The following is a 23,497-nucleotide window of genomic DNA, read 5'->3' as shown; positions in this document are numbered from 1 at the left end:
GTTAATGCCTTTTTTTCTGTACTTGTCCCTTAAACTAAACTAAACATTCTTAGTGAATCCATGCAGTGCAACACCCAACAGCATTGATCAAATATGGACCAAGATTCAAGATATTTTATTGCTTAAAATGTTTTCACAAACATGTTTTAGTGTGCTCTTTAATTTCAATACAAGAAAGATTGTTTCCAGTTTCCCAGGGAGCCTCCCAATAGAAATAGGCAATACTACATTGCCTATTTCTTGCTTAAAGTGTTTCCAGGAACATATTTTAATGTATATTTGTAATATAGGAAAGATCATCATCAGGCAAGCCGCCATTATTTTATGCTGCATGTACCAACCAGAACCAAACACTGCCCAAGCTGCAGTATGTAACGCACCAGCGCATTCTCTGGTTACATGAAAACAAGATGGCAATCCCCACAATGCCAAACTTGAGACTTCAAATGGTAGTCCCCAAATTAATGGGTGACGTCTCTGTGGCTCCGTCCACTTTTTCTAATGTCTATGGCTAAAAAGAGAGAAAACACTTAACTACCCTGAGGACATTTCTCAGTTTGTTTGTTTGGTAGCAACTGTGCATCACACGCATTGCATGCATCACAGCCAGTCATGAAAAGCCACCACTGCTTTGTGGGAGCTGAGTAAAATGACCCATGTAGCGCCCAGTGGTTAACCCAGATGACTTTTTTGCAGGCAAGTGAGGAAACAGAGAAACAGATCCACTCCAGAATAGAGGCTAAACTGTAGGCACTGGTCTCAGTCTCCATTACATCCAGTTTTGTCCACAGATATTGTAGATTGGAAACAAATCTTAAAAAATCGCACAAGGATAAATCATGCAATCCCTTGTGACAACAAAATGAAATACACAGTAACCTGTCATGTTTATATATTTCTATGGTGCACAGTTTTGGACAAAGTGGCATCAGGAATAACTATTAAGATATTCAACAGGAACAAACAATAAAACATTCACTTAACCTCATGGTTTTCTACTAAAAGTCCAAGGTTAGGTTTCTTTAAAGTAGGTCAAAGAGTGGAACTTGAACTCAGGTTCACTATATGAGCTTTAGCTTTACTCATAAAATCTAAATGCAATCCTGCCAGGATCTTGCCCCCGCATTGGCTTGACAAACTCAGGGAGGGTTTAAAAATGACAGCAGTGTTACTTACCAGAGCAACGGTCGAAAAATCTAAATGAGGGCTGTAAAAATAACGAAATGCTAGGTGTCATCCTTTGGAGCAAGAGTACATATTTCACAATGACTGTTAGGGAATCACAGGACAGAAACCAGTTAAAATGTGGAGGTCCAGAATACACTATGAGGCCCATTAGTGGCTCAGCCGAGGTATCTGGTGTCTCATGCATTCATGAGGATCTGTGTGTGGTTATTTATGCAAGCTTTCTCAGAGAAGACACAACCAAAGCATACATTTCAAAGGCTTTCTCCCTAGTGGACTCATGTCTCTCTGAGTTTCTTGGAGAGAATATGCAGGTTTGGCTGGAAGGCGGATATAAGAATGCTGTGCATACTTGAAACAGACTAGAGATTAGCTAACCTCTTTGATGACCACAAAGGAAGAAAAACAAGAACTAGAGGCGAGAGTCAGTCTGAGGGAGGAGTGCAGAAAAGGTTGAAGTTCTAAACATGCATGAAAATGCAGAGGATAATTTTGATTTTACTTGATTAGTTATCCAACCTTGCAGTGAATAATGGCAGCCATAGTTGAAGGACTGTGTGTGTGTGTGCATAACATCAGGGAAACATCTTTTACAACATTTAACAGGTAAACGTTCTGGCTCGACTTCATCAATTTTCACACACACTCGTATCATATAATCAAACTTGAAGAGTGCATTCAGCAGAATGCAGATCTGCTAGGCAACAGATGATGAAGCACCTGCTGCAGTGCCTCCACAACTGCCAGATGAAACCAGCAGAGCAATATTCTGAATACAGGTTTAGTGTAAAGGTATTGTACTCAAGCATTGTGGGTTCAGCTATAAATGTAATAAGGGAACAATAAACTGAAGGATAAGTCCAAACGTATCATTCTAAATACTGTTATTTACTTAGAATATTACAGGCAGCCAATGTTACTTTCTAACAATGTAAGGTAGATATAGAAATATAAATATAAATCTATCTTTTTGGGGAAAGTCACAAAAGCTGAATCTAGGGCTGGGCAAGATTATTATTTCATCATATTGTGTCATATTGTACATATCAGCATAAGTGTCTTTTCCTGGTTTAAAAGGCTGTATTACAGTAAAGTGATTCCATTTTCTGAACTGACAAGACTGTTCTAGCTGCTCTATTATTTGCCTTCAAAATAAGTCAAGTTTTATTTATAAACATTTAAAAACAACCAAAATAAATAAATAAATAAAAATAATTTGATCTTGTCCATATAATCTAGCCCTAATACAACAAATATATATATATATATATATATATATATTTTTTACCTTAGTCATTTTCACCCTTTGAAGTACACAATATGTATGCATCAGTCACGACCTTAATGATCATCGATATTGACCCATATGAAACTTCACTCTTGTGATAGATTATTTAGCTATATCTTCCAGGCCTAGCTGAATCTCTAAAAACCCTTCAACACTCCAATCTGGCGACCATGCAGACTCATAGCGAATATAGTGGTAAAGCTAACAAAACAAGGACTTATTCATCTGGCATTGTGCCTAACTTTAGTGGATCAGAATATATCGGGTATAGAATTAATCTGAAGATGTTCTGATTCAAGATGAAAGTAAAATTTTCCATGGATGGCAGTTTTTGAGCCATGCCAAAATGTGGCCAGTGACATACTAGGTAAGCCTTGTTTTTAGCCAAGGGGTTGTTGATGACTTGCAGCACTCACTGGTCACTGGTCAAATTGCGACTCACCACAACCACAAGTTCTCCTCGAGCTTAGAGTCATAAATGTGCACAAAAAATATTAGGCTGTTTGGTCCAACAGTATGCAGTATTAGCCCCAGCGACCTATTGCACTCTAATGTCATTTGTGCTTATATATCAGGGTTGTTGTAATGACCATTCGGTAACTTCAAAGTTCAAAGATTTAGCAGCCATCAGCAACCATTTGACAAAATGTGAAGGTGTCCTTGAGGAAAACACTCCACTCCCACTTGTTCGCTCTTTTGCTTTACTATCACAGTGGAACTTAAAGCAGGAAAACCAGAAGCTCTAACATATAACTAATGTTGAAGTCTTTATTTGGTTTGGGCCTTGTTCAGCCTCCTAAGGAGACTTAGGGGTCCAGCTAATCCCTGGGACGCATTCCCTCCGACACACTCATCCGCTCCAGTCTCCCCACCACCACCACCAACTCCCGCCCCACCAACAGGACATTCGGTCTGTCTGTGGTCTTCGCCTTAGCACACATTAGCGGAGGAGAGACTTTATCTGCCCACCTTTTCCATAGCTTATCATACCAAGACACGAAAGGAATCATTTAGCTCCTTTCCTCTGCAGGGGCTCTGTGTACACATATCCATATATTTCCACACCATACCACCTTAGGCTTTTTTTATCCTTGGCTGCCCTCAAAATTCTAAAAAAGACAGAGCTTGAGCCAAGTTCTGTATCTGGACAGACTCAGATTTGATGGAGACCAGGACGCTGTAGCTTGGGGTAAAAGTTAGCACATTAGCCATCAGGGGAACGGTGTCTGTATACACGTTTTGAGACACTGCACCCCAGAGAGGGAAACTTAACTTGAGTTTCTCTGCAAGAACTGAATATCTGCTCTGGGAACTCTGATAACTGCCTCAGGACCACATTTTGAGTTGTTACTGAACTGTGGAAGGTTTCGAATGGTGGGAGAGTCTCACGCACACGTTTTAAATGATGTGGAATGGAAAGGTCAGCCAAATCTGGGTTAGGTTTTCTGAACATTGTATATTTTGACTAAGTGATGCATTGTGCTTATCATGAAACTCTGTCAGAATCCAAAGAGAATATTATTCCTCCAATAGAAAAGCTATAATTAAATTGATCATATTTTGTAATCAGTGCTTTATTTATGGAGCTTATTTGCTTGATTTATTAGGATTTTACTTAACAGCAAAAGAGCTGCATGTGTGATAAAGACACACTGAACTAAAGCATCAACTTGTCGGGATAAAAAAAATCCCCTATTGGGATATAAGAAAGGGTCTGCTTTCCTGATACTAATCAATCTGCAGTCCTACATTTGAGATAATATTTTGAAATAAAACGTGTTATTCAGGAAATGGCTAACAGGCATCTCTCAGCCGGTCCTGCTGTGCCTTTGGATTTATAGAAGCTGTTTATCGGCGCTCCGATCTCACCTCAAAAACCTCAGTGTATAAGAAACACACACAGACAGCTTCGCAAAGGTACACACATAGCAAGAGCTTAGCAAAGATAGACATACTGCAGGCTTTGCGCCTGCTGTCTGCAGATAAACACTGTCTATGGGTTAACGCTGCTCACACTCCCTGGGATTCAGCCACTTTCTGTGTGCCTTTGCCCTCCAATGTCAATGTTTTGAGCAAGGCTTCTCACCAAGAAAGACAGTCTGGCATTAAGGGGAGTGTAGATTTTCTCCCCTGGTTTTCCATGCGGTTCTACTGCGGTAAAAATTAGTAAAGCAAATCACTGAAATAAAAACACTAGACTATATTAGCTGCTCTGCTAACACATCTTAATATTTGTTTTCTGACTTAATAGAAAATGACACACAAGTCGTTGGTATGGATGGGTATCAGGACCGGTACTTAATAGGAACCAGTTCCTGATTGGTCAGTACTGAATTATTGGACAAAGATGGTGCAATCAGTATTTATGTAACATTAATTAGCACTCGGTTTGTGTTTTCCCAAAACCTGACTCTGCACTCTGCTGTGTTTTTTCGACATCCCCTCCTGCTAACGTTGCCGTGTGATGTGCAGTTGAGACGAGAGAGACAAAGAGTGAACGCAGCAGTGAAGTGCAGCATCTGTACAATTTAGGATATTTGTCAGTGAATAAATGTTACAACTCCTCAAGATCCAAGTTAGGTTCCCTTGTCTTGAATGCTGCTGGAAGGGGTTATTTCTGAAGTAGTAATGATTTTGACACAGGCACAATTAATGTGGACTGACCTTTAACATGGACCAGACCAGCTCTTCTCACCAGTGCCCTTAACCTCAGTTATCAGTTCTCCCAATTAAAAGACTCTTTTCATATCTTTGCATGTCATGTCTTTTATGATTTGAGCAGACAAACATAGCATTGACGCAAAGAAGAAACATGAGGTTTTGGTAATAAAGTTATAGGAGTAACTAATTAAAAAGAAGAAAAATGTATCTGCTCCTGTTCTTGATTATGTTGGATTCAGTCCAGATGATAAAGGTAATAAACATGCAGACTACTCACTGGTCAGAGTAGCATTTCATCATGAGTATGTAACTTTAGTGAGCATTACAGAGGGCATCACAGAGGGCGAGGGGCAGACTAATTACTGGTGACAGAGAGGTTTTACACAAGTTTCACACAAATACTGCCTAATACCATATACCCTGGTAAAATGTCAGGAGAGTAGAAACTTGTGTTGGAAAAAAACAATGTCTGGGAATCTAATAAGGCATGCATATTCAACATTACAGTCATGTTCCCTGTTGATTTTCTGTTTGGTTTTTTATATATCTGTCCGTGTAATGTTTTAATTTAATTGTATGCTGCTGAGCATGCCAAACAGTAGGTTTCAGGGTGCAGGGCATGTGTGCGCGTAAAAGGTCTGCCTCTGACAACCATCTGATAATAGCATATGACTCAAAAGGTTAAAGGAGCGTTCTTAACTATTTTTTAAGTTTAATCATGCACGCTAACCATTTGATGGAGTCCTCCCTCCAACTGCAGAGCTTTCTTCTTCATTACCTAAAATGGAACAGCTCACAAATCAAGTGTGGCAGACCATTTTTCCCTCCTATGAAGGGGAAGGTGCACATTAATTAGCTTGTATTTATTTAGCTGGAAGCCTTTATAATTCCACAGGAGGAAAAAAAAGCCTTGAGGGAAGTAAGGTACACTACACTAGATAACTGCCCCTTTCTATTTCAAAGCCAGTATTTTGTTAAACTCAGTGCAAGAAAATGTTCAGCTTAATCGGAAAAAGATCTGTATTACTTGTAGACCCTGTCAGGCAAGCGTTGATAAGGTGCAAGATACAAAGTCAGGGTGTGCAAGAATAAAGAAACACAGTATGTATTAGAGGGGAGAGTTATGATAGGAGTTGAAGATGGAGATAAGAAGGGACAACACAGCAGGAAACGGCTGGTTGTCTCACCACACAAATCTCCCCTACGCAGCGGCTAACAAAGTGATGATAAGTCTGAATGAGACTGCCGTCCTCTGGAGAAGGATTACTCTGCGCCTCATCACTCCTTCACAGTGTAGAGATTGAGAAATCATGGTCACAAGGGAACAGCATTTCATCATATTTCAGGTTGAAGCAGCACTTTGGGCTGGGACAGAGTGCAGGGTTGGAGGGAACAAAAATGGGACCATAATATATTATGCCTTTAAAGATCTAGTGTGTAAGACTTAAAAGGATTTCTAAGCAGGATACGGCTATGTTTTCATTAGTGTATAATCACCTGAAAATAGGGATTGAATATGCAATGGCATGTATTGTTCACTGTTTTTTTTAAATATGCTTTGTGATATCCAGACTCTTCATTTTTTGCACAAGTTTCCTCTACAGACTTGGAAGGGAAAAGTGAGACAACATGTTTGCGATTTTCAACCTCACTGCTACATGCCACTAACTCCTATACAGTGGTCTTTTAAACCTTTCGTTTGAAGAATCAATACATTCATGAAGTGGGTTGTGGTGTGTCAGAAGAAGAAAACACGGAAAAAGCCACTGTATGTCCAGGTTGACACTTGTCTCATGATGAAAGTCCTTTACGTTTTAGGCTTTACATGACAGGAGAGGGAGTGCAGAGTGTTGTTTTTGTTGGGCCAAACACATACTTGAATGTAATTCATCTTGGAGTAGAGGGGTAATTTTTTCAAGAACTCACAGATGTATCCCCAGAGCTGTTTGAATTCCTAGAGACCACCATGCAAATCATCCTGAGTTAATCAAAACGTCTCAACGCAGGATGATCCACTGCATCAACCTGATGGTTAAAATCGTCAAAAACAATCCTGGTCTGAATCTACGGAACACTGAGTAAAAGCACATAATTATCATCCACTGTAGTGTGAATGACTGCAGCACGATGTCCATTTCAGGTTATAGGCAACAGTTCAAAAAAAGCATGCACTCTGCTACAGTGGTTCTCAGCCTGGGGGTCGGGGTCCCCAAAGGGGGTAGTCTTTTTATTTCAAGGGGTTGTGGAGACTAAAATAAAATATTGTGGCAAGCAGCACAGAGAATATGAAAAAAGCAGACCTCATGAGATGTAACAGCCACCTCACAAATGGTTAAAACTATAAACCAGCACAAAAATTTCAATTACCAACATAAACCACCATGTTCTGAACAGACACAAACACTAACAAAAAGTAACATTTACACTTCGTAACATAACATAGCAAACTTACCAAACTAATCTCAGCACTAGGCATGATGGGAAATGAGGGACATATTTTACACTGGGAAGTGTTTTTTGCAATACATTGTCTGTATCAGTGATATGATTTTCCTTTAAATAGATTTTATTGAATGTGTTTGAGAGTCAAAGTGTGTGTGTACAAATTGTGATTGGACACAAAAATCCCCTTCCCCACAAACACAGTATGTTCCTGCAACGTTGCGATTGTGACAAATCATTTGTGACGCTGCAACAACGTCACTGCAACATTGCTAAAATGTCACCCTGAAAATAGTGGTGGAAGAGTTGCGATAACATTTATCAGCGACGTTTAAAAATAATGTGCTGGCAACTGTGGAATTTGACTTGGTAGGTTGCTACAGCGTCACATGTTGTAAAAGTCACATTGCAACTATGTTCCAGGAACAATTTAGTGTTAGTAGGGTTTTTCATTTTGTGCCTTTTGTGCCTTTGTGCCACAGTATCAAGCAGCTATAGTCAATTTTGCTTGCTATCACATGGAGCGACAGCTTAGACTTGAACCAATGAGAGACTGGACAGAAAGTGGAGACTTTGTTCTAAGATAGGTCACCTGAAGGTATGACAGCAGCTCCTCCCACAGAGTTCAGAGCACCCACCAATCTTCTGAAATATCACCCTGACTTTCTGCAGTATGGATTTTTTGTGGGGGTTGTGAACACCAACCTGATTATTCTAGGGGGTTGGGACATGAAAAGGTTGAGAACCACTGCTTTACTAAAGTAAAAAGTCAAATAAAGTAAATTAAAAAAGCACTCAAGCCAGAAATTCAGTTCAATAGAGTAAGATAACAGTCAAATTTTCATTTTAATAAAAAAAAATGCAGCGTGCAAAACTGATGAAGAAATAATAAAACAGTAACAATGTACAGATGCGTCAGTGGAAATTTCTTTACATTTCCGTCATTATCAGCATTCTTCTTTGTTGTCCTGCTTGGTTAATGATTCAGATTCGTGCTTTTAAGTCATCAAATGAGAGAAATCAAACGAAACCACAAATTAGATGGGAAGGAAAGCAGTGCTCATAAAATGAAGCGTAGGATATTACTTTGAAAGGCAGAGAGAAACGGGGAAGAAGGGATAAAAGGAGGACATGAAGTGGCAGGTATAAGACACCTCATTATAGCAGCTTTCTGCCACTTGGTACCAAATTGGAAATTATGACAGATGTGCAGGGTCTTTCTTGCTCTGTCTCCATTGCCCAGCGCTGGTGAGATGTGACCCTGTGGCTGAGTCTAAACAATGCAATCAGCCTTGTTTTATTGACTCACTGAGCCAGCAATTTTCCCTCTGCTGATCCCACTTTGTCTTAAATAGACAGGTATTAATGGTGTCAGGAAATCGACAGGGATCTGGACACATTTCTTTCTTCTTTTCTGTTTTTAATAACCTTCACATTTTTTAAGTTCCACAGCATCTGCTATGGCTGCTAAGCTTTCCCCACCCAACCGTTCATTTCGGACAGAAGCTTGGCCCCTCTCTGTCTTCTGTGTTGGCTGGGATTCCCCCGTCAACAGTCTTTAATATAAGTGACAGCTTGTGTAAGCTCAGTTGGCCAGCTAGCTGATTTGGAGAGAAACAGAGAGCCAGAGTGATGTACAGACAGGCAGAAAATGGGTAATTATTAGGCTACTATTAAGACAATAAATTTATTATTTGATCATGCTGGAAAAACCTAGGCCAATATGCAAAACAAAGTCCAACAAGAATTTAGTGTTCTCAATTAAATTATTAGTTTGACATTTTGAGAAATGCATTTATTCAGTCTCTGGTGGAAGGTTGGATGAGAAGATGGATAATACTTTCATATCTGTCCATTGAAAATAAAGCTACAGCCAGCAGCAGGTTAGCTTAGCTTAGCATAAAGACTGGAGACAGGGGGAAAGCGCTAGCCTGGCTCTGTCCAACAGTAACAAAATCTGCCTACCAGAATCTCTGAAGATCACTAATTAACACGTTATATCTTATTGCTCTTATTTGTGCAAAATGTGAAGTGTAAAAAAGTGTTTGCCTTTTAATGGTTGTTTACATGCCAGACTTTTTTTTTTTGACTGGAGTTTTTGGTGGTTGCCTGGCAACTGATGAGAGCCAAGAAATGGTCCTGTATATAACTGCAAATGTTTGTTCTTAGACTTCAGTTTTTATAGCCTAGTTTTTGTAGCTCTTTCCTCCCATTTTAAGTCCTTAGGCCAAGCTAAACTAACCAGATGCTGGCTGTAAATTCAAATTCACCATCAAGTCCAGTGACTGTAAATTAAGATGGAGGCTGCATCTCCACTTCCAGAGCCCTAGTCTGCACTGTAGGGATCACGGTTGGAGCCCTGGTATTGTGGTCCCGACCACACACCTGCCAGATTCAATTGCATCAAATGTATAGCATCAAATAACTAATTAAAACCACATATATCAGAGAAACGAATACTTCTTTGGGTACATTTATTTGACATGTACTTTTTTAGTTTGGCCCATGTCCATTTGCTACCATGAAAGGGATATGATTTATGACCTATACTGCAACCAGCCACCAGGGGGCAATAAAGATGTTTTGGCTTCACTTTTGGGGAGATTTCTTGTTGTCTGTCTTTAGCTATGTCAGTGGCTGGAACTAGTTACTTCCTGCAGTTTCTGCTAGTTGCCTGGCAACTGCTCAGAGCCAAGAAATGGTCCAGTACAAAACTGCAAAAGTTCACTCTTATACTTTTTAGAACATCTTCCAAATGTCCAATATTGACTTCCACATGAGGTTTAGCCCTAATTCAGCAAACAAAACTTACTGTCTCACACTCTGTCTTGTATTAATTATTTGTCTAATCACAAATAAAACATATTTCAGTAATCATCGATTACCTGCACCTGTCTTGGACTTTCACAGACATCCAAAAATCTCCTTACCAGACATTCAGATATTGATCTGCATGTCAATGTCCAAGAGGGGTCCTAGTCAGACATTAATTGACCCTGATCTGCACATTGTGCAGACATACAGATATGGTCCTGGACTGAATGCAATAAAGGCACAATCTGTACATCTGGCAGACATCTCATGTTTTCTGTTTCCTCTTGTTTGAAGTCTTTATGCTAAGCTAAGGTAACCAACTGCTGGCTGTAAATTCATATTTACTATACAGACATGAGCATGGTGTTGAACATCACATCTGACTCTCTGCCAGGAAGTGAAAAAGTGTATTTCCCAAGAATGTTCAACTGCTCCTTTAATTTGAGGAGGCAGCTTGGTGGGTGAACACAGGCTGTGACAAGACACTGTACTCTCGTCCCTGCCAGGCTCTTCCCCCCGTCTGTACAGCATGGCTTAAAAGGATGAGAGGAAACACCTGGTATCCATTTAGAGTACATTCTATTGTGTTTGTGCAATGCAGCACAAAGGGGGAGGTGGGGAGAGGAGAGCTGGTGTCCATGGCCAGTTGAGAATCTGGCCAAAAACTGGTGTCATGATCAAGAGCGTAAAGGGACAATTAGGTAATTTGGAACAGAGGGAAAAAAAATGTGAATCAGTGAGGCAAGAAGGTTAAGTTTTTGTTAATGGCATCTTGTCTTTGGGTTTCTCGCTTGAAGGGTGATGAAGACAACTTCCAAAGATGTTGTCATCTTGGAAATGGTGCCGAATTTCAGACAGCACATACACATACATTACCCTTGAACTCATATCCTTCCCTGGGTAATATCGTTTCGGCCGCCATCTTACTGGAAATGTATCTGCTTGTCTTGTGTATACAAGGAATCTGCTTATCTGATGTTGACTTCCTGAGATCTTGCCCATAAACAGACCTGAAGTCCGCTTCTCTGGCTAAAAATCAACACTAGGTCTCATGGGTGAGTGAAAGAGGAAACTGAAAGGAAGGAGGGAAGATGCAGGGAGAGGAAGGAAAAGATGTGAAGGGAGGGGACGAGATGAAGTCAATGTACAGTTGGAGTTGAGTTGAAAAGCCTGGACAGAGGGTCAGATTGTTTCCTGAGGCAGGTTTGAGGCCTGATACAGCAAATTAAAGACACCAATAAAAAAATAAACCTCATGTATCCCATGCTTTCCTCTTTCCTTTTCTTCTCCTTTCCTTTCTCTCTTTCTTCACCCCCCCCCCCCCCCCCCCTGCCCCCCCCCCCCCCTTTCCAGTCTCCCTGTAATGATGCGCTACTCCAACTGTGGTTAATGTTATTAAAGCTCCAGCCACGGCCACTGTTCCAACTAAAATAAAACAACAATGCCTCCCAGGCCTGCAGAAACCTTACAGCTGGACCACAAGTAACTCAAGACTTCAGAACCCTGTCACTGTTTTCCGGTACATGTTACGTTCTCCTCTCAGATCTGCTCCAGACAGATTGTTAAAGGAGAACGTAGATATGCTAATTAAATGAGATAACATTTTGTGGGAGTGAGAGATTCCAGTACTGAAGTCTCATTTATTGTTTCTAGGTGGGTTTTTCTAAATTAGAGGAGCGGATTTGTGGCTGTAGTATTTCCAAATAAACTTGGGGAAAGTAATCAGTATGACTTGGCGGAGCAAGTCAGGGTTATGGTTGTACTGGGCAGTTCGCAGTCGTAAAAGCTGGGCATTTGCTTAGGAGGAGCAAACCTTTCCAAAAAAAGGTAGTTCTTCAAAAACATTGCTCTGTTTTAACTATTTTATGGTGCTTGAGTCATTTGGTGGAGGCAGGCCTGAGTAAAGCATCAGCAGGCAGAGCTGAAGACCCACAGTTTATAAATGTCAACCAGCAAAGTTGACCCTGATAAGAGTAAAGTATAACTCATGAACATGATATTTGTGGTGAAGGACCATCCTTAATTATATGACTGTGCTTTTATTTTGAAACTGGATGGTTAGCTCAGTGAACAGGTAATGACCCAGGATTAAACAGCATTTTTAAGTCAGTTGAATAAATGTTTGGCTTCATAATAATTAGCTTGTTGCTGGTATCTTGTCTTTCACATCCAGCTTCAGTGTAGAACTGCAATGATTAATCAATTAGTTGTCAAAATTTTGAAAACATGACAGGACTCCTTTTTGTACAGTTCTGTTGGCAACAGGGATTCTATTCAGCATATATACATATACAGGGCAGCATATACGCCTTCAAATGTTATAGCCCACCAGCAAAGAACAGCAGCAACAACACATGCAAGATAGCAACAAGTGCCGCTGCAGCAACAGCTGTCGTGTATGGAAGTACTTTGTGTTCAAGGCGGATCATCAGGGATTAATAATAAGTTAGCAAAAAACAGTATGCAAACAATGCCATCAAACTTTCCAAAGAAAGATTCAAAGAAATCAATTCACTCAGTCGATTGTGGAATTCCACTGGGAAATCCACCGGGATATTGTGAGATCCATAATCACTATTGTATGCACTTTGTGGACACACAGTCTATGTTCACATAAGCACCAGTCATACATGCACAGATCCTCCAACAAATACTGTACACACACACACACAAACACACACATACTCGCAAACAATGTGGAAGGAAAGGGGTGGTCAGCGCCAGCCTATCAGCTGGGCTGCAGCTGTCTGTGTCAGTAGATCAGCAGTCACACCTCATCATCCTGTGTGCAGAGCTAATCACAGGATGCCCGGCAGCCAGCAGGAGACCATTAACGCTCAAGGGCACCACAGTGGAGCACGAGGGCTGCTCTCCTGCACACAGCCAGTGTAGCCATGTACGGCACTAACAAGCTCACTCATGTTATGTACAGTTGCGCACACATGTAGTTACACACACACGTTACACACAAACATACATACAGTCTGCAGTAGCTCAACATATACAGGCAGACAGTCCTCGGCACTTGTCCGGCGCCGCTCCAAAAGAGAAACCGAATAGCTTTAATCGTGGGAGAGCGGTGAATGGCCGGTTGATTTCAGCATGTGTGTTCATTTCCTGACCATCAATCCCACAGTCCATTTGGCTCGGCACACACCGGTGATGCTAACCATGCAATTGGAGGAAACCCAGTATCCTCTTTTTTTTAATAACACAATTACCATTCAAGAAGGACTTACAAAGAAAAGGCAATGATTAGCTGTCATGCTATTTCTAATTCAACGAAACACACAGGGAATTGTTCCTCCTCACAAGTGCATCAGACATGTATTTTGTTTAAATGAAAACTTGTGCAATTAATTTTTTGCCTGTTTTCAATGCTGACTTCAAACACTGCAATCAATTAAGGAAACCAAAAACTGGACTCACCAACTGCTTTGTTGTTATTGTTGAAAATACCAGAACAATTGTGGATAAATAGAAATTTTAATTAATATTTAGTAATAATTGCATGCTTTTGTTTCTGTTTCATGTCATGCTCAGCTTTCATTGTTCTCATACATAGCAAAAGAAGTATACATAATCTTTAAAAAAAAAGAATGGCCTTTTGAAGTGTTTGTTTTTATGCAGCTGCAACATCACCCCATTTTTATGCTAATTAATTTCATTATTAAGACTTGTCTGAGTGCGTCTGTTTTCCTGCAAACTGGTGAAAACCAAGAAGAGTGCACATGATATCAACAAACAAGCCAATTAATGACGCACCTTCAGAACCAATTCACCCATTTGTGAACGTCTCCAGTGTTCGGAGTTATTGTCTGAAGAGAACGCGACAGGAGTAGCACATCAATAAACGCATTTTACGCATCCATTTGCCGTCCTTGCAGAGAGAATTAATGGCACATCAGAGGAGAACAGAGGAAGGAGGGGGCAATAGAAAGGTTCTAGTCTCAGGGGAGGCTGAGAGATTGTTTTTGTGTCTGACCCGTCGTCAATGTTTTGACATAAGAAACTTAATGAAAATGACTCCCTGGAAAACTTTTTGTTTATTTCCTTTACTGGAAGCCGTGTAACAAAATAGACTGAAAAATACAATAGTATAGGCCAAAAAGAATTAGAGTATTGTCCATGCAGTAGAACTGTATGATGACTCAGCCGTGGGAGAAGTAAAAATTGCAATAAGATCAATAGCTTCTGGCTGTAGTGGTAGTAACAATAAAAGTAGTATTTATTATTGGTTGTAGAAATGAAGCAGCAGCTGTTAGTGTAGTTGTAGTAAAACTGACACCCAAACTGATAGTGGTAGTTAATGTGTTAGTTAATATTAGTAGTGCTCTGGAGCACAGATAATAATATTACAAGAGATAAGCCATAGTAATAGAAGAAATTCAAGGTCAAATAAATATAAAGTTAACTCTGTTATTTGAAAGACTGGGACTGGTTTGATTCAAGAGGTAAAACCCTCTTCAAAATCGCTGACATTTGTAATAATGCACTCATTTAAAAGCCCCAGTTTGTAAGATTTAGGGGGATTTATTGGCAGAATATGGCAGGAATTGAATATAATATCCATAAATATGTTTTCATTAGTGCATAATCACCTGAAAATAGCAACTGCTTTGTTTTTGTGACCTTATAGTGATTGTTTGCCTGGATGATTAATGTTTATATCTACGGAGGACGCGGTTCCATATCTACAGAGGCTGCCATGTTTCTGCAGTAACTGAGAATGGACAACCCAAACAATGGCTCTATATACGGCCTTTCACATTTTTCATGGGTTTCCTGGCCACTGTAGTTTATCCTACATGCTTGAAAGAAGAAGGTGAGTGGAGCAGTACTCAGTTAGCTGCAGTCTACAACCTCACCGCTAGATGCCACTACATGGGGGAATTTTAATTCTTTTTTATTTGTTATTTAATATTGCTGTTTCTGGTGACCTTTGTCCACAGATCGCTCAGGTATGGCTGTAATGAGCTGGCAATGGCTGTTTGTACAGGACTTTTGTATGCTGGCAAATTAATGGTTATGTAACACTGGGCCTCATGCAAGAACCACTTGTACGAGCAGATGTGTGTAAGTGGTGTGTCCGAGTGATTTCGGAGAACTTGTCGCATTCCCCATTTGATTTTCTTTAACAGACGAACACAATTTTCGAGTGGTCCAGACCTGTCGTAGAGTCATATACAGTTAGTCTACTCGTATCCAAACCAAAGTTTTTTCACTAATGGATTGTATATTTCATGAGTTTTAAGACATGCTGAGTTTGAAAAACCACCTTAAAATAGTGTCGACATTATCTTGTTTGACTGCAGTTCAAATTATAACATAAAAGCCTCTCATCATTAATTTAATGAAGTAATATTACCTACTGTGAGGTATACTGGCTGTATATCTTCACATGCAGGTTTATGAAATCTCTGTCCAGGGGAACATCCACACGTATTCCGTCCTTTATCTCTGTGATGGAAACTTCCCCTGTATCCCCTCCTCTGGTTGCAGTCATCATCAGCTTGCTGTAGGGAGGCATTTTTTATTTTTATTTTTTTTTTAAGCCATTTTCATATCGAGACATTTCCTCTTTATTTCAGTGACAGTACAGCCCTCAGGTAGCACAGCATTAACAGCTTGGTTTTCCCATTCTTTGCCTTAGCAGGTCCCTTAATTCCACTGCTGACGCTGTTAAAATGACAGATTTTCCTTTCAGTTCCTCTGAAAGCAGGACTTTCATCTCTATACTCGTAAAGTTCTTCTTACGCTTTGATGCCATTTTCATGAATGAACACTTCCTGAGGTATAGGGCAGGAAGTGTAGCATTCTATGGTATTATTGGGGAATTAATTATGATAATTTACAAGTCTCATGAACATGCACTTAAATATGCATATACAAGTTAATTTACACAGTTATCTGGAGTTAGAAGGATGCATTTATTCTAATTATTTTAAAGCCAACTTTACCTGATTTACTAAAGAAAAATACTGCATGAACTACTGTCTAATTACTAATTAATATGCAACGTACATATAAAAAGTATATAAGAAAGTGAGATGATGTCCTTGTCCATTGTGATATTTCACTGTGGATATGGTCATATGCCTATTCAGTGGACATAGACAGCATATGACTGATTGATTGGCCAATATCACCAACTACCCCACTGCCTTGTTAAAAAACCCAAAAGCTTTAAACTATAAAAACTGATTAGAAACATAACTGAGCACTATCAGAGCCAAGTTCCAATAGCTGGTAAAAAAAATTCTATCAGCGCCAGACCGTTTAATCGGTCGACCTCTACTATACAGATACAAACACAGCAAAAAGGAAGAGCTGGAAGCCTCTGTACACGTGTTCATGCATGTGATTTTCATTCCTGTAGTGAGCTGTATCATCCAGGATGATAATGTCCCTATCCCCACGGCACATATGTGATGACCCTTTGGCGTAGTGAGAATGAAACCGATGTCAGCCATATGCCAATTAGCCAGATGCTATGATCCCAGCAGAGCTTTTAAGGGTGATTTTCAAAAGATGTCAGTGATGGCATTCCCAGCACCATCGCCCAGTTACCGGGTCTGTATTATCCCTCCAAACTGTTCAGGAGCGTTGACCTTGACTTGTATGAGATGATGAACTGAGACCATTTCATATAAAAGGCATTCCACGTCATTACTGAGTCTTTCAACAGGGCCTTTCTGCTGGTGGTTTTGATGTGACCCTGCAGCTTGCATGTTGTTTTGGTCTTTCAAAGGCTTTAGATTTTATTGCTATATTCATGATGGGAAGAAAATGTATTCTACTCTTTTCGCTCCTTTTTTATTTGAATAGACGCACACTCCTCTGGCGAATCTAAAAACCTTGCTCTCACTTGTGTTTCACAGGTTTACTGCTTTGCTGTGATCGGTAAATAACAGAATTCAAGGGACGGTATTTGAGTGTTACAGCTGATCAAAAGCTATTTGCGTTTGAGTGACTTTTGAGCAATCTCAGCCTCCTAGGCCTATCTCATGGATCCTCTTTGGTCTAGTTGCAACTTCTGAACAGTTCTTGCCTACACTGCACAATCCAGAGGCGCTTTCCTGGCACTCTCCGACACCTTTGATGCAGTCAGTTCTGACGTGAAACAAAAGACGGGTGTGAGTAATTTGACACACAAAGCTAAACTCAGCTATTTTTTTTCTGCTCTCATTGAAAACACTCCATTAGTGAGCAAAATAGTGGAGAGCTTGTTGTGTGTGGGAGATCGACTTGTTCACAGTTGTAGTGTATTAAGCTCTGCTCCCTTAAGTATTAATCTGCCTGCTTATCGCACCACTTTGATCGAGGTGGAGCACTTTTTCTTTTCAAACTTTAAAGGGCTGAAAACTTCAGTCTCTGGCATTCCTCCTCTCAGCCTCATTACAGTCATGTTTTTACAGTTGCCTCTGTTAAGGAATTAATGACAGTGAAGTTTATTCATGCAAAGCAAAGCAAATAAACAGCTTAAATATATTCTATCATTCAGTAGGCCAGTTAATAACTCTGTGGCTTTAAGAGAACATGTCCCTACCCACTCTTCCAGTCATCAATTTTGGCCAACCTCAGTCCTCTTTAGTCATCTTCGCCTACTTAACTGTTATTCAAGTTTTTTAAGGACCAAGAAAATTCGCTGCACTAACTTCTTTTTATCTCCAACCATCTTATCCACCTGGTATTAACTATGAGCCACTCCAGCCTTATCTGTAATTAGCATAACTCATGGGATGGGGTTCCTGGGTGTGTTTACACTGAGGCTTTAAGTGCTCTGTAAGGGAAAGTATGTGTAAGACAAGTATTTATCTGTTTCTGCTCCCACACTGGCTGCTTTTCAAACCAACGTTAGAGAGGACAGTTGGCCCACAGGAAAAGGAAACATCCATCCTGTTCTCTGATGGTCTGCCATAAGATGTTCCATTTTCTTAATCACAGAACTTGACAAAGAGATTCACAGCAGTTACGGGATGTAAATGATGGAAAGAAAAGGGTGGGGATAAATTAATTTAAACTAACTGTGCCAGAGAGTTGCCCAGGCAGCCCTCCTGCTGGCCACTGAAAAACTTTACTGAAGTAGCAAAATTATGTAACTATTCTACCTTAAAAGAACATCTTCAAAATCATATTGATGCTACACTGACTTTTAATAGGGTGAATGGTGCCACATATGCCTGTTCTCCCATTATGCAAATTTGTTGTTTTGCCAGGTTGCGACATGTGCCTAATCATTTACGGCACTAAGTCACTCACCACCTACTATGCCACTGGTTTTGGTGAAACTGGATTATATTTTGTGGAGAAAATGTTTTCTGGCTTTCCCTCTGATGACTGCTCTCTGTGATTTAAAGACTTTCTTGATAGACAGTGAAGTAACTTGCTGCTAAATAGCTACTGCTGGCTGACTTGGAGCTCAGAACACCCGGAGAGTGTTGCCGCGCAAAGACCGCCACTCGACAAAAATAAATGTATGACTGGTGTTCAGACATTGGAGAGAACTTCATGAAATTAGACGCTGTTTGACCGACAGCAAGCTGGGCTTCTTGAGGTTAGACAAGAGAATATTAGCTGGCTTATTATGTCTGGTGCTGCACTTCCTTGATGATGTATCAGCAGTTGCTAGTTTTTGGTCATACATGGTGTAACCATAACAATGTGTAACTGTACATGTTTGCAACAGAGAGGTATAAGTGAATTGCATTCTGAAACTCAGGGCACCAAATTATAAAAAATATCAAATCGTACACAATTTTGCCAGGGGTTTAAAACTACTGAGCTGCTTTTTCAAACCTGAAGTTCCTTAAAGCAGATTTGAGAGATGTTATCTCTATGCCATCTACTTTGATTCAGCTCTGGTAATGAGCTCATCCAAGGTAAAGTAAACTGCCTATTCATTGTAGGAACTGCAATTCAACAGGAAGAAGAAAAAAGACATAGAAGAAAAAGACATACTTTATTAAAAACTTTTTCTCTTCTTTTTTCTCACACAGCACTGAAATACACACATCACCACAAACACAACCAATAAACATGCATCATGGTTTGGTGCCTTACTCAGTGGCACCTTGGCAGTGTTGAACTGGCAACTCTCCAGCTACCAAGCCACACTCTGTACCGAAGCTAATTCCCTATAAACTTAGCTACTGCCACCCTTTAATCAAAGGAAATTTCTGTCCATCATCGTCAATAAATCCAATCCAAAGCCAAATACAGAGCAGGAACAATGCAGTGTCTCAAAGAACAATATGATACTGTCAGGTTGAATATTTATTTACTGTTACTTTCTTTATCAGGTATATAAGAACTGTTTAAAATGAGAGTCAACCCTGTGGAACAAGTTGGATTCTGCTAAGAGTCATTTTCGAGAAAAGACGCTGAGCTCTAAGGTTTGCCCACAGTGGCAGCTTCCTGTCCCACCAGCCACATAAATGCCCTTACGGTACGATACCCCTGCTGCAGTCCCTGCCCTGGTTTTTAAAGCTCTTCTCTTGGTAGTCATGGCTATAGCTTCCAGATGCTGTGTTTTTAGGGAAAAGAAAGGAACTAATCTAATAATAAGGGTGGGCAGCACAGGAGAAGCCTCGAGGGTGGGGAATAACATTAGCACATCTTCGTAAATCAGAGCCCTCGCAGCAGTCCAGCAGACATTTAGTTAACACACCCAGACCACCTCTGATACAGGGAATTACTGGGTGTGAAAACACATAGCAAAGATTACCCCTCTTATTTCTTCTTGTCAAAATGATACGATTATAGTGTATATTAAAAGAAAAACAGCAGAAGTGCAGATTATGGTGATTAGTGTTTATCAGTCATCAAGTCATGAATAATGAAAACACTTGTTTCCCCCTTTGCTTTTTAATACCAAGTCCTTATTTGGAGGTTTTCTCCCCCTGAGATATTTTTCCAGACCTCCATATGGTGCTTTTATCTATCGACACATGGAGCAAGTTGTATGTATTTATTCATTTATTTTGGGGAATGGACTGGAAAATAGTGTTTCCGTGCTAATTTAAGGAGTTTCAAGGGATCAATCTGAGGAGAGAAATTCCCAAGAAATAGCATTAAATTGTCTCAATGAGCTTGATCCTTATCATGAGGGCTCTGGCCCGTGCTGCACACAATCAGGAGAAAATGCTGCATCAGAGGCTACATCAGTGCAAAGCGTGGGCAGAGGGCTTTGAACCCAAACAATATCACGTTGGTAAAAGAATGCTGGCCTTTGTGCGTCCACTGTAAAAGACTTCAAATGCTTTTTAATTGCCACAAGTCCAGGAGACGATGAGTTATTATTCGATCATGCAGTCACTTGTGAGTGTGCGTGTGTGTGTGTGTGCATACATGCATGCTTGAGTGATCAAAGGAACTGAAGCTTGTCCACAGCTAGTCTTGAACATTACTGGACCAATCAGCCTATGTTTTGCCTGAAAATATTTTGAAAAAACATATTTTATGGCTCAGTCACAGATGTGGCCTGAGGATTTATGTTTTCAGATCATCCCATTGTTGCGGATGCAATATCTCAAGAACAGCTTGAGAGAATTTCTTCAAACTTGGCATAAATGACCACTTGGACTCAAGAATGAACCGATTAGATTTTGGCTGTTAAAGGTTAAAGGTCACTGTGACCACATGTCCATCACATTCTTGTGAAGGCAATATCTCAGGAACATTTAGAGGGATTTATTTCAAACTTGATATTCAAGGATGAACTGATTAGATTTTGGTAGTCAAGGTTGCAGTGACTTCAGTAAAGATATTAATAAACCTTCACACAAACATCATAATGTTTAGCTCTCTATCAGTCCTCTGTCCTCTCTAAAAGTAGTCTCTAAGTGAAGACATCATGTTTCTCACTGGAATCATACATGTATAGTTATAGGAAAGTTACAGGTCAATCTAGTGATAAGTTCCATATTAAATTCTTTCAAAGTGCTCACTACATTATGTGAATCAGGACAGACATGGAGGTAAACATGGAAGGATGGATGTAGCCTGCAGCTTGACTGATGTGGACACATATAACTGTGAGGCAGTAATTCTATTTTCTGACTGCTTTGTTTTACACAATCACTGACAGCTGACTTCTCACTCTTCTTAACTGACCACTAAGGGTCACAAGTGATAAACAACTCCTTCAGTTTGAAATCTTGTCTCAGCTTGGGACAATGTATGTTGGGGATCATGCTAATGTTTGCAGGACTTTGCAAATCTGCTGGTTGCATCTTACAGTTGTGGTGGCATTGCCGTAGGTGCCTCACAATCTATTGCCTGGCCAGGATCTGAAAGCTACTGAGCGACCTCTTCTAGTTTCTAACTGCATGAACCCTTCTGCTCTGCATGCCTGTGCAGTAAGCCTGAAGGACTGTCTGGGACTGGGCTGAGGGCTCAGTGCTGTCAAGAAGTTATGTTTGAGAGAGCCAAGGAGAATCATTGAGATTCAACAGCCCAACTGAGTTTGTCATTTAATTTTTTTCCTTTCTTCCAAAAAGCACTCTCAACTGTCACTCTCTTGTGCTAACCCTGGGGAAGGCTACCTTTCTCCCCCCCGAGGCTGTCGAAGAGGGAAGAGCGTTATTTAGAAATGCACAGGAGGAAAATGCGCCGTATTCATTCAAGATAGACAGGACCCAAACGTTAGCCTGTGCCATCAAACAGACACAGCTGTCCTCACCCTCCCCGGCTGTCATACTCTCTGTTTCTCATCTTCAAGGACTCCTGGCTCTGCCAAATTTCCCTTCCTTTCCATCTTCCACGCTCTCAGCCACTTCCTCTTGCAAAAAACTCTTTTACTTTCTCTGTCGCTGCCTTAATTTCCTCTCCTCAATTTCCTTTTCACTTCCTCTCTTTCAGGCTCCAAGTTTCTCTAGCACTAACCACCTCTTCTCTTCCTGCCTCCAAACTTTCCCTCCTCGCCTTCCTCCTGGTGGAATTAGGCTCACGCTGTAGTGTGCTGGTGAGATGCTAATTAGCAGGTGGTGTAGAGAGAAACATGGGCACATAAACAGGGAAACGCGTTGACACTGAGGCCACATGGACGACTAGTACTGTTTATAGCAATCACCTGAAGGTCTGATTAATGTTTGAGTTAATCAGTGGGACAGGAAGTTATTTGGCTGTGGGCGTGTGACTGAAAGAGGAGTGGAAAGAAAGAGAGAGCAGTAATACGTATCTCAACATATGAAATGACAATTTATATCTTTCTGCAATGATATGAATTTCTATGAGACACATAATGTAAACATGACATGTAAAATTGATTTGACTATTTCACCAAAAATCTCTATTTAATTTTGGAATATAAGTCTTTGTGTGTAGCTCTACAGAACTTTGTCGTATGTATTTCCAATATATGACCTCAGTGACAGTTCTAACTGATGTCATTAAACTGGCCTGATTCCCACTCACTGCCCTCGGAGGCAAGAGCTGAGTTATTGGTCTAAGTGCTGTCAGCAATAGACAGTAAAAACTTGGTATCGTTAAATAAAAACTTTTTTTTCATTTCAATTCATACCTACTGGCAACAGCAGAACCATTCTAATGCCTTTGTGTTACTGAAGCTAGACTATTTTATGCAGAAGAAAACATACAACACTTCTACAAACTTCCCAATTCCTTTGCAACGGCGAACAGTACTTGTCACTCATATGCCAGGGCTACTGGACTGTGGATTTACTGAGCACAACATGAGCCTTACAGAAGAACCAACAACACAAAACTATGAAAAAACATGTCAACAAAAATTTAGGAGTGAAAGGAAGCAGTGATTAGAATATGACACATCTGGAAATAATGTACTGTGGTGTTTGCTGCCAAGTTCCGAGTTAAGTTTGTTTTCTTTTTATCGGAAACAATGATTTCAGGAAACACGGCGTCACAGTTCATGGGAATAGAGGACAACACAAGTGTCAAAGTTAAGAAAGGCTGTGTTAATTTGCTTTAAACTACCTTTTTTGTATTGCTTTTTAGGTAAGTTTACATTTGGGCTACCGAACATCTACTCTTGCCATCAAAGTTAGGGGATTGGAAGTCTGTTGGGTGTCTCTCCATGCCTGTGATAGACTGATGCTCAGTATGCGGTGTCCCATGCCTGTTGTC

This window comes from Lutjanus erythropterus, chromosome 7, assembly GCF_056507025.1.
Source record: "Lutjanus erythropterus isolate fLutEry1 chromosome 7, fLutEry1.hap2, whole genome shotgun sequence".
Lineage (NCBI taxonomy): Eukaryota > Metazoa > Chordata > Actinopteri > Lutjaniformes > Lutjanidae > Lutjanus > Lutjanus erythropterus.
The sequence above is the reverse complement of the archived record's forward strand: the minus strand, read 5'-3'. Positions refer to the sequence as shown.